Raw genomic sequence first — 14,259 nt, 5'->3', positions numbered from 1 at the left:
AATCATTTCTTTCAATACCATTTTTTTTTGCCACTCATTTCAGATATCAAGTTAATATACCAAGTAATCATATCTATTTCAATCTCTCTATATTCTATTCCTTGTTCAAATAACAGAATGCCTTAATTATTATAGCCTTATAATTTATCTTGCATCTGGAATGAAGAAAAAGACGTACTTCCTCAAGTGAAGTTTATTAGGGTGAATTTTATGGATGGTTTGGAAGATTTCAGGAAGGCTGTACCAGTTTACACTCTCACTGGTAGTTTATACAAGTACTTATTTCACTTTGCCTTTCTAATGCTTATGCATATGTATTTTATATATTAAAAATATACACATGTACATATGTATTTGTTTCCTACTTGATAGTTGGAAAATAGTTTATGATAAACTTTATTGTACATATTTTTTGTTTTTTTTTAAACCTTTATTGTTGAGAGTATTACAGATGTCCCTCTTTTTTCCCCTCATTGCCTCGCTCCACCCAGTTCCCGCCCTGCCACAGGCATTTGCCACCCTATTGTCTTGTGTTCATAGGTAATGCATACATGCATGTAAGATCTTTGTTTAATCTCTCCCCCCCCACCACCACCACCACCTCCTTCCCTTTCAGGATCGTCAGTCTGTTCCATTTCCGTGCCTCGGATCCTGTTTTATTCACCAGTTTATTCTGTTCATTAGATTTCTTATTCCTTTATTTTGATTGTTAGATTCAATTGTTGATAGGTATGTATTTGTTGCCATTTTGTTGCTCATATTTTTTATCTTTTTCTTTTTCTTCTTCTTCCTCTTCTTAAAGAATACCCTTCAACATTTCATATAATACTGGTTTGGTGGTGATGAACTCCTCTAGTTTTTTCTTGTCTGTGAAGCTCTTTATCTGACCTTCAGTTCTAAATGATAGCTTTTTTGGGTGGAGTAATTTTGGTTGTGGGTCCTTGCTATTTATCACTTTGAATATTTCTTGTCACCCTCTTCTGGTCTGCATAGTTTCTGTTAGGAAATCAGCTGACAGTCGTATGGGCATTCTCTTGTAGGTAACTAACTGCTTTTCTCTTGCTGCTTTTAAGATTCTCTCTTTGTCTTTAGCCCTTGGCATTTTAATTATGATGTGTCTTGGTGTGGTCCTCTTGTTTGGATTCTCTGCACTTCCTGGATTTGTAAGTCTATTTCTTTCACCAGGTAGGGGAAGTTTTCTGTCATTATTTCTTCAAATAGGTTTTCAATATTTTGCTCTCTCTCTTCTTCTGGCACCCCCATAATTCGGATGTTGGTACCCTTGAAGTTGTCCCAGAGGCTCCTTTACACTATCTTCGTATTTTTGGATTCTTTTTTTCTTTTTGCTTTTCTGGTTGGGTATTTTTTGCTTCTTTATATTTCAAATCATTGACTTGATTCTTGGGATCCTCTAGTCTACTGTTGAATCCATGTATATTATTCTTTATTTCAGTCAGTGTATGCTTAATTTCTGACTTGTCCTTTTCCATTTTTTTGGCATTCTCACTAAGATCCTTGAAAGTCTCACTAAGGCCCCTGAGTAACATTATAATGGTGATTTTGAACTCTATATCCAGTAGTTTGCTTTCTTCCATTTCTTTCATTTATGACATGTTTCTTTCTCTCTGCATTTTGGCTGCTTTGCCATGTTTGTTTCTATGTATTATGTAGAGCTGCTATGTCTCCTTGAGTTGGTAGAGTGGTCTTGTGTAGTAAGGGTCCTATAGGGCCCAGTGGCTCAGCCTCCCCAGTCACCTGAACTGGGCCCTCTAGGTGCACCCCTTTGTGGGCTGTGAGCACAGTCTTGTTGTAGTTGAGCCTTGATTGCTGTTGGTGTTCCTGGGAGGAATTGACCCCCAGGCCAATTGGCTGTGAGGACCAGCTGTGACTACAGTGGGAGAGTTGCTGTGCAGGAGACACCCCTATGGAGCAGGACTTGTTTCAGTGGGGCTTTGGTGCTCACTGAGTCTTCCCCTTGAGTGTGCCTCTTATGGATGTGAAGAGTTGTAATCTGGTATGGTCTGACACTGACTACAGGGTACAATGGATCTTGGGTCTCCAGGGAGGTGCAAAGTCAGCCACTGCCTGGGGCCACCCAGCAGGAGCTACAGAGAGATCTGCAGATTTCTCCTCTTTGTATGGGGTTTGGAAATGTCCAGAAGAGGCCCAGCTGTGAAGCAAGGCAGGCTGGTGCTGAGTCTTGAGCCTTTTATTGATAGGTTTGGGGCTCCTTGACCCAGCTGTAGCTTGTTTGATTTTAGCCTGAGCAAGGATAGGCTATTCATATGCAAAAGCTGCTGCAAACAGCATGGGTGGGGTTGTAAATTGGATAAATCAGGGTCTTAGAAAATCACTAGGGCCCGGGGCAAACAGAAATGGCTGCCAGTTGTTCTGCGAACTGGGAGGTCCCAGCATAGAACAGTGATCTCTTCCAGCACCTCTGTCTGGGAGAAAGCCACCCCCAAGTTCTTGCCCTGATGTCAGACAATCCAGTTCCTCCTCGTATGTGTCTGTGTCCCCCAAAGCCTTGCCCTGGTGCTGGAGCTCAGAGGAAGCGGGAAAGCAGGACCTTGTACAAGTAAGTTCAGTTTGTGCAACAGCCTTTTAAGAAGAACAGCTGGGTCTCCAGCAGCCTCTGTCACTGAGCCACAATCCGCACTCGATTTTATAGTCCGTAGTTATGGGGACTTCTCTTCCAAGCTCTGAGACCCTGGGCTGGAGGTCTGGTGTGGGGCTGGGACCCCTTGCTCCTCTGGGCGGCCTCTACAGAGGTGATCTCTCTCCTAATTAAAAAAGTAGCACACGTGGGTGCTGGACCAGCCCATTCCTTGCCTCCGCACCTCCTACCAGTGTCAGTGTGCTTTCTTCTTTACTTCTCTAGTAGTAGGACTTCTATTCAGCCAGCTTTCTGGCAGTTCTGGATGATGGTTGCTCTGTATTTTAGTTGTAATTTTTATGTGGTTGTGGGAGGCAGCGAGTACAGGTGTTTACCTATGCCACCATCTTGGTTCCTTTTCTATTGTACGTATCTTTGATTACTGGTAAGACTGAACTCTTTTTATATAGTTATTCATTTTTGCAATTATTTAAAAATATTTTCAGTTCAATTTAATGTGTTTATATTAGGAAATATGTATATTTCAGTAACAGCTCATGCTCTAAGAAGAATGTAATAGTTGATGCAGGTGCAGGATAATTCTGAAACTAGGAACTTAGAAACTTCCTATCACTAGGAGACCAGGATAATAGTAGCCACCCTTTATTTAGCTCCCTTCTAAAAGCTTTATATTCCCTGGCTTATTAAATACCCTCAGCACCACTATGAGGGAAGCACTAGTCAACCAATCCTCTCTAATGAGAAACTGGGGCTCAAGGAGATACACAGGTTGCCCAAGTCCACATAGCTTGTAAGTGGCTGGACCAGGCTGTGAATCCAGGCAGTGTAACTTCTGAGTCCAAATAGTTCTACAAAGGGTCTCCTGAGTCTGCTGTCCTTTCCCCAGGACATCCATGGGCACACACTGAAGGAATCATCCCTAGGATCAGACCAGCAAAGGCAGAGACAGTTGCCTGTTTCTTTGTAAGCCAGGCTCCTAGACATAGAAATTTTGAGAAGGAACAAAGTTAGAAACATCACACTACCTGATATCAAACTACACTATAGTAATCAATACAGCCTGGTATAAGAATAAAAACAGACACATAGATCAATGTTACAGCAGAGAGAGTCCAGAAATAAACTCACACCTATATGGTCAATTAATATATGACAAAGGAAGCAAGAAGATACAATGAGGTAAAGACAGTCTATGCAACAAATGGTGTTGGGAAAATTGGACAGATACATGCAAAAAAATGAAACTAGACCACTTTCTTATACCATATACAAGAATAAACTCAAAATGGATTAAAAACAAATGTAAGACTTGAAACCATAAAACTCCTAGAAGAAAACAGGCAGTAAAATCTCTGACATTTCTCTTAGCAATATTTTCTCTGATATAGCTCCTCAAGCAAAGGAAACAAAGAAAATTTTAAAAATGGGACTAAAAGTCAGGCTCTTAAAGTCAGGAAAAGTGGAGGTGAGGATGCTGTCCCAAAAGCACCGTGGGACCTCACTTCCCCACAGTCAGAAGTGTGAGGAAGACTTGCCTTATTTTTTTATGACAAAATCATGTATCAATGAAAACATTTCTAAGCAACCATTTCAAAATATACCCCAAATTTTTTGAAGGCATAGCATCAGTTTATTGTGAAAAGTAGTAACATTTTAGTTCCCTAAGAAGTCATTCTTACCTAGAAATGTGCAGGTTGTAATTATTTATTTTTCAAAAGAAACGCAGAGTAGTAAGTTACTGCTTTATATGATTTAGCTAGTGACCCAGTGCATGGATTTATGCACATTGAAAGGGAAATAATTTGAAGAAATATTTTAATACTAGAGGCCCAGTGCATGGCATTCATGCACTGGTGGGGGGTGTGGCCTGTGGGGATCTACCTGCTGTGGGAGCGCCACTCATCCTGGTCAGCTGAGCATCTGTGGACCTGCGTCTGAGTGGCTGCTCCCACTGTGGGAGTGCCGATCGTCCTGGTCAGCTGAGCGGCACTCCTACTGTGGGAGCACACTGACCACCAGGGGGAAGCTTCTGTGTTGTGGTCAGTGCATGTCATAGCGACTGGTTGACCGGTTGTTCTGGTTGTTCCGCTGTTTGGTCACTGGACTTTTATTATATAGGATTGCTATTTGCCCTTTCTCCCGCAGAGCCTGGAATCCAGGTGTTGGCCTCACCCCCTGCCACTGACACTTGTTGCCATCTGCAGGGCAATTGGTGGGGTGATCAGGCCCCCTCCTGGCTCCCTCAGCGTCTCCCTTTACTTGTACCCGCCTTGGCCTTGTGTCGCCCCCCTCACCTGCTCCACCATCCTACCATGGTCCTGCTCTTGTCGGGGCCCATTGGGACTGGCAGCACCTTTACTGTCGGCCCGCTACCAGTACCATGTCGCTGACGCCCACCTTGTTCTGCACCACCCCCTAGTGGTCAGCGCATGTCATAGCGAGCAGTCAAACTCCCGGTCTCCCGGTTGAACTCCTGCTAGATCGCCCACCCAAGGGGACAATTTGCATATTAGGCTTTTATTACATAGGATTGTGCTTACTTTTAAGCTCTAAAGTGGCAGATGAGCTGATACTAGAATTATAAATGTCAATTCTGTCATTTTTCTTTGTTAGAATATCTTTTATCTGCATTTGTCAACTTTGTGAAGTTTAGTTAAAACTAGGTACCTTGCCGAAACCGGTTTGGCTCAGTGGATAGAGCGTCAGCCTGCAGACTCAAGGGTCCCAGGTTTGATTCCGGTCAAGGGCATGTACCTTGGTTGCGGGCACATCCCCAGTAGGGGGTGTGCAAGAAGCAGCTGATCGATGTTTCTCTCTCATCGATGTTTCTAACTCTCTATCCCTCTCTCTTCCTCTCTGTAAAAAATCAATAAAATATATTTAAATTAAAAAAATAAAAAATAAAAAAATAAAACTAGGTACCTTGATACCTTCATCTTATGCAATATGACTAATTAAATAAAAAAATAGATGGTGAGGTTTTTTTGTGTTTGTATTTTTTTTCTTTCTTCTACAATTGGCTAAATTAAGAGGACCAAATGGTTCAACCAGGGTTTTAGTTATCCCTTGATTTCTTACTGGTTTGCTAGCTAAGGTTTAGTAGTAATTTAGGGGGCATATGGAGGAAATGAAAATGAGTCCAAAACTAAATATTAATGAGAAACCAGTTTTATATGTGCAGGTTGTACTCTGAGAATAGAATGCAAACTCTTCTAAGACCCTGCAGAATCTATTCTCTGTGTAATTTAATTCAGGCTTGTAAGGGCAAACATGAAGGAAAAATAAGAGGTTTAATTCTCCCTGTTGAAAATCAAGGAAGAGACTTACTCCCACTTCCTATTCTTAGAGCATTTACTTTAGAAAACTTGTAATTGTAAGTTATCTATCTCTGAAATGTCTGTAAATCTTTCTAAAGCTAAATAGACTCGTGTCCGCTTTAGGGTCCAGGAATGTCTTTCTCAAGGACCTAGGAACCATATTTTTGATGAATATAGAGCCCTTATCACCCAGTCTCTGTGGGAGGGGAGGAGCATCACTTCAGTGGGCGCCTCACTCCGAGTTACCAAACTTCTTCTTGTCGTAAAGAGAAGTCTGTTTGTTTTTCTTCTGGATAAAGCAATTAGCCAGCAAAGATGGTCACCCAACTACTAAGTAAATTTAGGAGAAACTGTGTGTGACAGTGGTTTTGTCATGTACTCTTAGTTGACTAGTGATTGTTTTTCTTGAGAACAGGGATGTATCTGCTTAGCTGTATAAAAGGGAAAGATATCTTTCAGTCTTGGTATTCTCTTAGGGGGTTGCTTATAATGAGTATCACAGTGGTCGTAACACCATAACGACCAAAGACCTGTCACCAGGAGGTGCACGGAGCACCTATGGGTCCCGGGGCCCACAGGCTCTGATCGCAGCAAGGCGGGTGGTGGGCGGGTGGGGCCACATGGTGAAGAGGGCGTGGGGCATGGGTGCCCAGCGGGCGGGGGCGGGGAGCGCAGTGCGGGTCCCCAGGTGGTGAGCGGAGGCGCTCGGAGGAGAGGCGGGGTTGCACACAGCCGGTGGCAGGGGGAGGCAGTGCTTGGGGGAAGGGTGCGAGCTGGGAGAGGAACTGAGGCAGAAGGTAAAAGCTGTTACTAAGGGAAAGAGCCAAATGGTTGGGAGCAGCCAGCAGCTCGGGTACTCAACACGGGGGAGAGAGAAATGGGGACCAGCCAGGCACAAATGAGCTCACGAGACCCACAGTGGCAGCAGCAGGGTCTGGGGTCCTGCTGGTGCACGCGGTGGGTCTGGGGTCCCACACTCCCCCCCACCTCACCCCCACTCTCCGGGGTGCCAGCAGTGTCTGTGGAATGTGTGAGGTGTCTCGGGGTGGCGGACCTGGCCCTGATGGCAGGCTAGGAGGCCTAGAGGACCCTACATGCGCTGGGCCTCTAGTTCAATAATAAAATTGTTTTCTTTCTCTCCTGTGTTGTGGAAAGGTTTTCTGGGTTGGGATAAGATTTTTAAAAATATATATATTTCCACAATGTTCTACTCCATTGACTGAGTATGGCTTTCTTTCATGTCTTGAGGAGCAGCAAGTTGTTACTTGCTGTAACTAACCTCGGCCTGAAATCCCCCAATTTCTTCCACTTCTTTTTATAAGAGGCTCCTTCCATTCTTCAAGACTGAGCTCAAGTATAATCTCCTTAAAGAGGCCATTCTAAACTACCTTGTCTAAGGAAGCTATTCTTTCCAGGGACTTGTTATCAGATCAGCCTGTTTATATCTTGTAGAGTACATAACATGATCTGTAATTATTGTATTTATTGATTTGTTGACTTTTTTATAGTGTGGTCTCATCAATTAGAGTGCAAAATCCAGGAGGAAGAGACTCCTCAAACTCTCAGCTCATATGTCTTTTTTTTTTCTCAGCTGAATCCCCCATGCATAGAACAGTGCCTGGAACCTAATAGGTGCTCAACAAGTATTTATGGAATGAGCAAATGAATGAATGAATAAGATGGGCATGATCAGCCAGTTCGGGTAGTTATTTAATACATATATTTTAGTTATATAATACATAATGCATACACATACATACATACACATTACACATATACATGTATATTACACATATACATATATGTACATATATGTGTACACATACATCTGCTTTTATCACATTTTTTTTTCAACTTGTCAAAGTCTTAAAATAGTGTTAGTATTTAAAGAATATACAAAATAATTATATGGAGGAAGTAATACATGAATGCAATACATGAGTACACCTTCATACTTTAATCAAAATAGGTCCAAATACTTGTTTTGTCAAATAGGAAAATCTGATGTTTTTAAAAAACACTCATATTTCAGGAAACCTTTCATGTTAATTCTGGATACAACTGTGGCCATTTAAATTGTAGCATTGACTAATTGACCAGTGTGAACTTCAGTTGGTCCTAACTAAAGAGCAGGAGACAGAATGCCAAAGGGAAGAAATGGAATTCTGATCATTTAACAAATCTACTACGATTCTTCACATCCTCACAGCGGAGGCCTCAGGGTTATGCTGACATTTGAAGGAAGGTCTAAAACAGTGTTTCTGAAACTTGAGCACATATTGGAGGGCTTGTTGCTGGACCCCACCCTCCAAGTTTCTGATTTGGTAGGTGTAGGGTGGGGCCCAAGAACTTGCATTTCTAACAATCTTCCAGGTGTTGCTGCTGGCCCAGGCACTGCATTTTGAGAATCATTGCTCTAAAGTGTCCTCGGACTGAAAGAAGCTGATGGAATTTGTTTATAACAATATTTTAGAAGTGGACAATACCTTCTTTCTAAAATTAAACAAATGTTACATTGTTTTTAATTGTCAAGAAAAGGGTCTCTCTTTTGCATGCTCCCTGTCTCAGGTCCCCATCTCTATATTTCAGCTCTTATTTATTGACATGTATTAGTTACACACATTATTCACTTAATCCTTAAAACCATGAGCAAAAGTAAATGCTATTATTTCCATTTTACCCAGGAAGAATTTAATCTCCAAGGTGGTTTGATTACTGCCCAGGGGTTCACACCTGCCCAGTGATGAAACTGCAGTTTCAGTAGGTCTATTTGCCTCCAGGATTAGGCCTCTTTTCAACTTATGCTGCTTGTCAGCCTGAGGAAGTTCAAACTAATTTTAAGATTAATTGGTGACATCTTGGGTGTTATAAGGCTAAGGTGGAAATTACTCATTAGCTTGAAGTGAGCCTGATCTGATGTAGAAAGCTGGTGGAGACACAAAATTTCTTATGTGAATTAAGATGCATTGTTACCCAAGAAAGATGACACATTTTCTCACTAAGAAAGGAGGGCTATTATAAACTTAACTCTATCAAAACACTTATTTTTAATATCATTTTCTATATGAGTCTGAGTAATTTTTCTAAGTTGCAAAAACAAATTGACTTTTTTTTTTTGGGGGGGGGGGGCTAATTGCCTACATAATTCAATGAATTCTCTGTCAAGAGACACCAAGACCAAAGGGGTTCTCCTTCATATCCCAGGAATGCATGGATCACCTTGAAGATCTCTGAAAAACTAATAACAAGAAGCAAATGACTGAGTTCATAATTGTTTCCCTTTCTCTAAGCCAAAATTGATGGCCAGTAGGAAGGCAATGAAATCCAGTGCACACGGACACTATTTATAAGGTCTTGATATTTTAGACTTGTATTGCATCAGTTATCCTAGGATCATAAAAGTGGTTAAAATTTATACCATATTAATCTGATTAATACTAAGATAAATAAAAATAAAAGACTGTGGAGAAATATTTATTTCACAAAGGTAGGGACTTTAATATACAGAAAGCTGCATAAATCTTCATATGTTCCAATTAGATTCAGATGAACTGCTTCAGGATGTAAGATAGCATGGATTTACTCTGCCAACAACTAAGAACAACTTTTCTGATGCAAAACATGTTCCCCTTTCAATATTGGAACATAAAATATGCCAGCCCAAGGGATAGATTCTTTTCACATCAATTTCTTCATTGGCTCAGATTCCTTTATCACATACGTTACTTCTTTATTATCTATATACTAGAGGTCTGGTGCATGAATTCGTGCACATTGAAAGGAAATTAATTAGAAGGAATATTTTAATATCGCTATTCGCCCTTTCTCTATAATAGAAGTATCAATCAAATTCAGGATCGACAATGACAGATCGAAACACATGTATATGATTGGTGCCAGTGAGAGTTTTATATGTATTGCACATGTGTGAGTCAACTTAGCCTTTTATATATGTAGAATAAACTTGCTTAATTAGACCTGCTTTCTGATTTAGCTAAACTTTTTCCAGCCCAGTGAAGCACCCCAACATCTCTTTCAGGTAATTGTCAGCAACACAGCAGTAAATAGCAAGACAAAGCAGATTATTATATATATCACGTAGGGAAAACAAAGGGTAAAATATTTCACTGTAGCAGTGTTTGACTATATTCTGCGCAGTGAGAAAACCTGAAGTCATTTTCAAGTTCCACCATTTCTTACTTCTTTTCAGTCGGGTCAAGTTTCTAAACTTTCTAAATCTCTGTTTTACAGCTAATGAAAAGAAAATAGGAATCTACTGAGTCTCCTATGTATCTACTCCAGGACTTCAGTGAGGATCAAATGAGATGAGGCATGGGAAAATGCTTCACAAACATTTAAAGTATAAAATGTTTGCACCTGGCTATAAGGCAAGTCGTGTTCCTGGGCTGAAGAAACTCCAAGGAGGCTAGTTGCTAGGGAGAGGAAGCCAGGCGTTGCTATGTGATGTCATTACCTGGTGCCCACAGCCACCATTTCCAGACTGGGCTGGGCTGTGGGCCACATTTTGCATGATGGGGTCTTGGCAGTGATGGCTACGATTTGGTGGGGTATTGCTCCAGGGTGGTGGCGGGGCCTGTATCCCACTTGGGTAAGGTGACCAGATGTCCCGCTTTTGGTGGGACAATCCCGATTTTTAACAATTTGTCCCGCGTCCCGCGGCATTTTAAAGAAGTCCCGATTTTTGGAAAGAATGCACGACAAGCTAGGGAACAGCGGGAGAACGGGAAGGGAATATACGGTTGTCGGCGGCCATGTGGCTATTTAGCCAGGATATGAGTTTTATATTATTTTTGTTAATTTTATAATGTTAAACTTTAATAATAACAAATAATTGTTGAGAACTGATTATCGAGAACTGCTTATCAAAGTTCACATTGTTGATCAGTTGTTAGAATTCGACCACCATTGTTTGGACTTAATGAACAATGGCATTTTTTGGGATTGGTAACGACAAAAACATTTTGTAACTGTCTCTCAGACGATACACATCGTACTGCGTGCTAGTAAGCTAGTTAAACAAGTGATGTCATTACAAATCAGCTATTCAGATAATTTAGGTAAGTAATTTATTTATTTATTTCAAAAATACATAAATTTTCTTGAATTTAGCAGACAGTACTCATGTTATTTATATTTTATAGTGGCGGCAAAAAGTCTAGCGCCAGCCTTGAAAGTGACACTTACAACTTACGTTACGGCAAATTCAGAGGAAAAATAAAATACAAGTTAGTATTGTTATTATTTATTAAGAAATATAGGATTAAAATAATTTTTAAAATATAGTTACTTTATAACAATCAAATTAATTTAATTTATAAACTAACAATAAAATATGTTCATGTAATTATGTGCCTACTTACTGTGTTTTTAAGCAATATGTATATAATAATTTATAATATAATTTTAAATTATTTTTTTTAGATTTTTAACATAATGAGTAAGAAAAGAGGATGCAAATTCAATGATGATCTAAGAAGTGAATTTCCTTTTATTAAAAAAAACAAAAGCGATTACAATATAGACCAAATTTTTAATCAAGAACCCCACCCCCCACCCCGGGCCGAAACTGGTTTGGCTCAGTGGATAGAGCGTCGGCCTGCGGACTCAAGGGTCCCAGGTTCAATTCTGGTCAAGGGCATGTACCTTGGTTGCGGGCACATCCCTAGTAGGTGTCCCGCTTTACCAATGTTAAAATCTGGTCACCTTACACTTGGGGGAAGCCGAGTGTTGCTTTGTGGGCGCCAGGTCTGTGGTGCCAGTGCACATCACGGCAGCTCCTGCGTTGAGCATCTGCTCCCTGGTGGTCAGTGCGCATCGTAGTGACCAGTCGTACGGTCGGACACTTAGCATATTAGCCTTTTATATATCTACTATAGGGCCAGTGCACGAAATTCGTAAATGGAGGGGGGGATCCCTTTAGCCCAGCCTGCACCCTCTCCAATCTGGGACCTCTTTCACAATCCTGAACCGCTGGCTCCTAATTGCTAACCTGCCTACCTACCTGGTCACCCCTTACTGCCCGTCCCCCTCCGCCAGCCTGATTGCCCCTCACTGCCCCGTCCGCTGGGTTGGTCACCCCTAACTGCCCACCCCCCCACTGCCGGCCAGGTCGCCCCCAACTGCCCCCTCCCTGCTGGCCTGGTCGCTCCTAACTGCCTCCCCCACCGGCCTGGTCACCTCTTACTGCTCCCCCTTCTGGCCTGTTTGTCCCCAACTGCCTCCCTCTGCCAGCCTAGTCACCCCTAACTGTTCCCCCTTGCCATCCTGATCGCCCCCAACTGCCCCCCTGCCGGCCTATAGTTGCCACTCACTGAGCCCCTGCCAGCCTAATTGCCCCCAACTGCCCCTCCTGCCAGCCTGGTCGCCCACAACTGCCCCCTCCCTGCCAGCCTGGTCGCTCCTAACATCCCCCCCACCAGCCTGGTCACCTCTTATTGCCTCCCCTGCCGGCTTGGTCATCCCCAATAGTCCCCCTCTGCTGGCCTGGTTGCCCCTAACTGTCCCGCCCTGCCGGCCTGGTCACTCCCAATTGCCATCCCTGCTGACATGGTCACCCCAAACTGCCCTCCTCCCCGCCAGCCTCTTTGTCCCCATAGCCTCACCACTGGCCTGGTCGCCCCAGGCAGCCTGCTGTTCAGTCGTTTTGTTGTCCCTCACTAACCCCCCTGCTGGCCTGGTTGCTCCAGGAAGCGTGCTGTTCAGTCGTTTGGTCGTCCCTCACTAACCACCTGCCAGCCTGGTCGTCCCACGCAACCGGCTTGTGCAGTTGTTTGGTCATCCCTCACTAACCCCCCTGCTGGCCTGGTCGTAGGCAGCCATCTTGTGAGGGTGTGAGGGTTAATTTGCATATTACCTCTTTATTGTATAGGACTAGAGGCCCGGTGCATGAAATTCGTGCACGGGGCCCTCAGCCTGACCTGCATCCCTCTCGCAATCCAGGACCACTGGCTCCTAACCACTCACCTGCCTGGCTACCTGATTGCTCCTAACAACTCTGCTTGCCTGCCTGATCACCCCTAACCGCCTCTGCCTGCCTGCCTGATCACCTCTAACTGCCTCTGCCTGCCTGCCTGATCATCCCTAACTGCTCTCCCCTGCCAGGCTGATCACTCCTAATTGCTCTTCCCTACCAGCCTGATCACCCCTAACTGCCTCTGCCTCGGCTCCCGCTACTGTGGCTTTGTCCAGAAGAAAGTCATGAAGACGTCAGGTCTATCCTGTGTAATTAGCATATTACCCTTTTATTAGTATAGATATCCTATCTAATAAAGAGGGATTATGCTAATTGACCATCACACCCTCACAAAGATGATGGCACCCACAGCCAATAAGTAGGGAATATGCTAATTGACTGCCACGCCCTCAAAGATGGCGGCGCCCACAGCCACAAGAGAGTGGCACTCAGTTCCCTCAGCCCCGCTGGGGCGGTGGGCACATGGCACGTCTGGGCCCACCCCAGGAAGGTCGGGCCGCTCTGTGTGCCTGCCTCCAGAGTCCCCCAGTCCCCTCAGTCCCCCAGCTACCCAGGGCTGGCCTGAGGTGAAGGTAAGCCTCGGATGGCGGCTGCCCAGCAAATGCCTGAAGCGCAGGCAAGCCTTGGATGGCGGCTGCCTAGCCGACGCCCAAGGTGCAGGCAAGCCTCGGATGGCAGCTGCCCAGCCACCCAGGGCTGGCCTGAGGTGCAGGCAAGCGTCTGATGGCTGCTGCTCAGCTGCTCAGGCCCGGCCTGAGGTGCAGGCAAGCCTCGGATGGCAGCTGCCCAGCCTCCCAGGGTTGGCCTGAGGCTTAGGTAACCAGGGCCGGCCGAGGCTTGCATTGCTGGCAGTGGCAGCAGCAGATGTATGATGGGGGCATTGCCTTCCCCTGATCACTGGGTGGCCTCCCACCCCTGAGGGCTCCCGGACTGTGAGAGGGGGCAGGCCGGGCTGAGGGACACCCCCTCCAGTGCATGAATTTTCATGCACCAGGCTTCTAGTATATTATAAAACCCTAATATGCAAATAGACTGAATGGCAGCACAACTGAACAACTGGTCGCTATGACTTGCGCTGACCACCAGGCATCACACGCAGAACGTGGCGGGTGTCGACAGCAGGCGGCAGAGTGCGGAACATGGTGGGTGTCAGCTGAAGTGGGATGGTGGAGCAGGTGAGTGGGGTCGCCAGACCAAGTTGGGGCGCCAGTCGCTGTCATTGGGGCAAGCCTCCGTTGGTTACTGAAAATTCTTTGCTTCCACGTGCCGTGGTCCCACCCGGTGCTCGCACCTGCTCCCTGCATCCAGCGCTGGCCCTGATCACTTGGCAC

The 14,259-nt window shown here is 44.3% G+C and overlaps 1 long non-coding RNA gene across 1 annotated transcript in view; it reads left to right on the top strand.

Annotated features, from left to right (window-relative positions):
* The window catches only part of LOC129150862 (uncharacterized), an 86,529-nt gene extending 76,213 nt beyond the window's left edge, over window positions 1–10,316 (top strand). The window contains exon 4 of the long non-coding RNA XR_008557625.1: window positions 10,186–10,316. This is a non-coding gene — a long non-coding RNA (uncharacterized LOC129150862). The remainder of the gene's footprint in view (window positions 1–10,185) is intronic.
* The last annotated feature ends 3,943 nt before the right edge of the window (window positions 10,317–14,259 follow it).

This window comes from Eptesicus fuscus, chromosome 12 (genome assembly GCF_027574615.1).
Source record: "Eptesicus fuscus isolate TK198812 chromosome 12, DD_ASM_mEF_20220401, whole genome shotgun sequence".
NCBI lineage: Eukaryota > Metazoa > Chordata > Mammalia > Chiroptera > Vespertilionidae > Eptesicus > Eptesicus fuscus.
The sequence above is the reverse complement of the archived record's forward strand: the minus strand, read 5'-3'. Positions and strand labels throughout refer to the sequence as shown.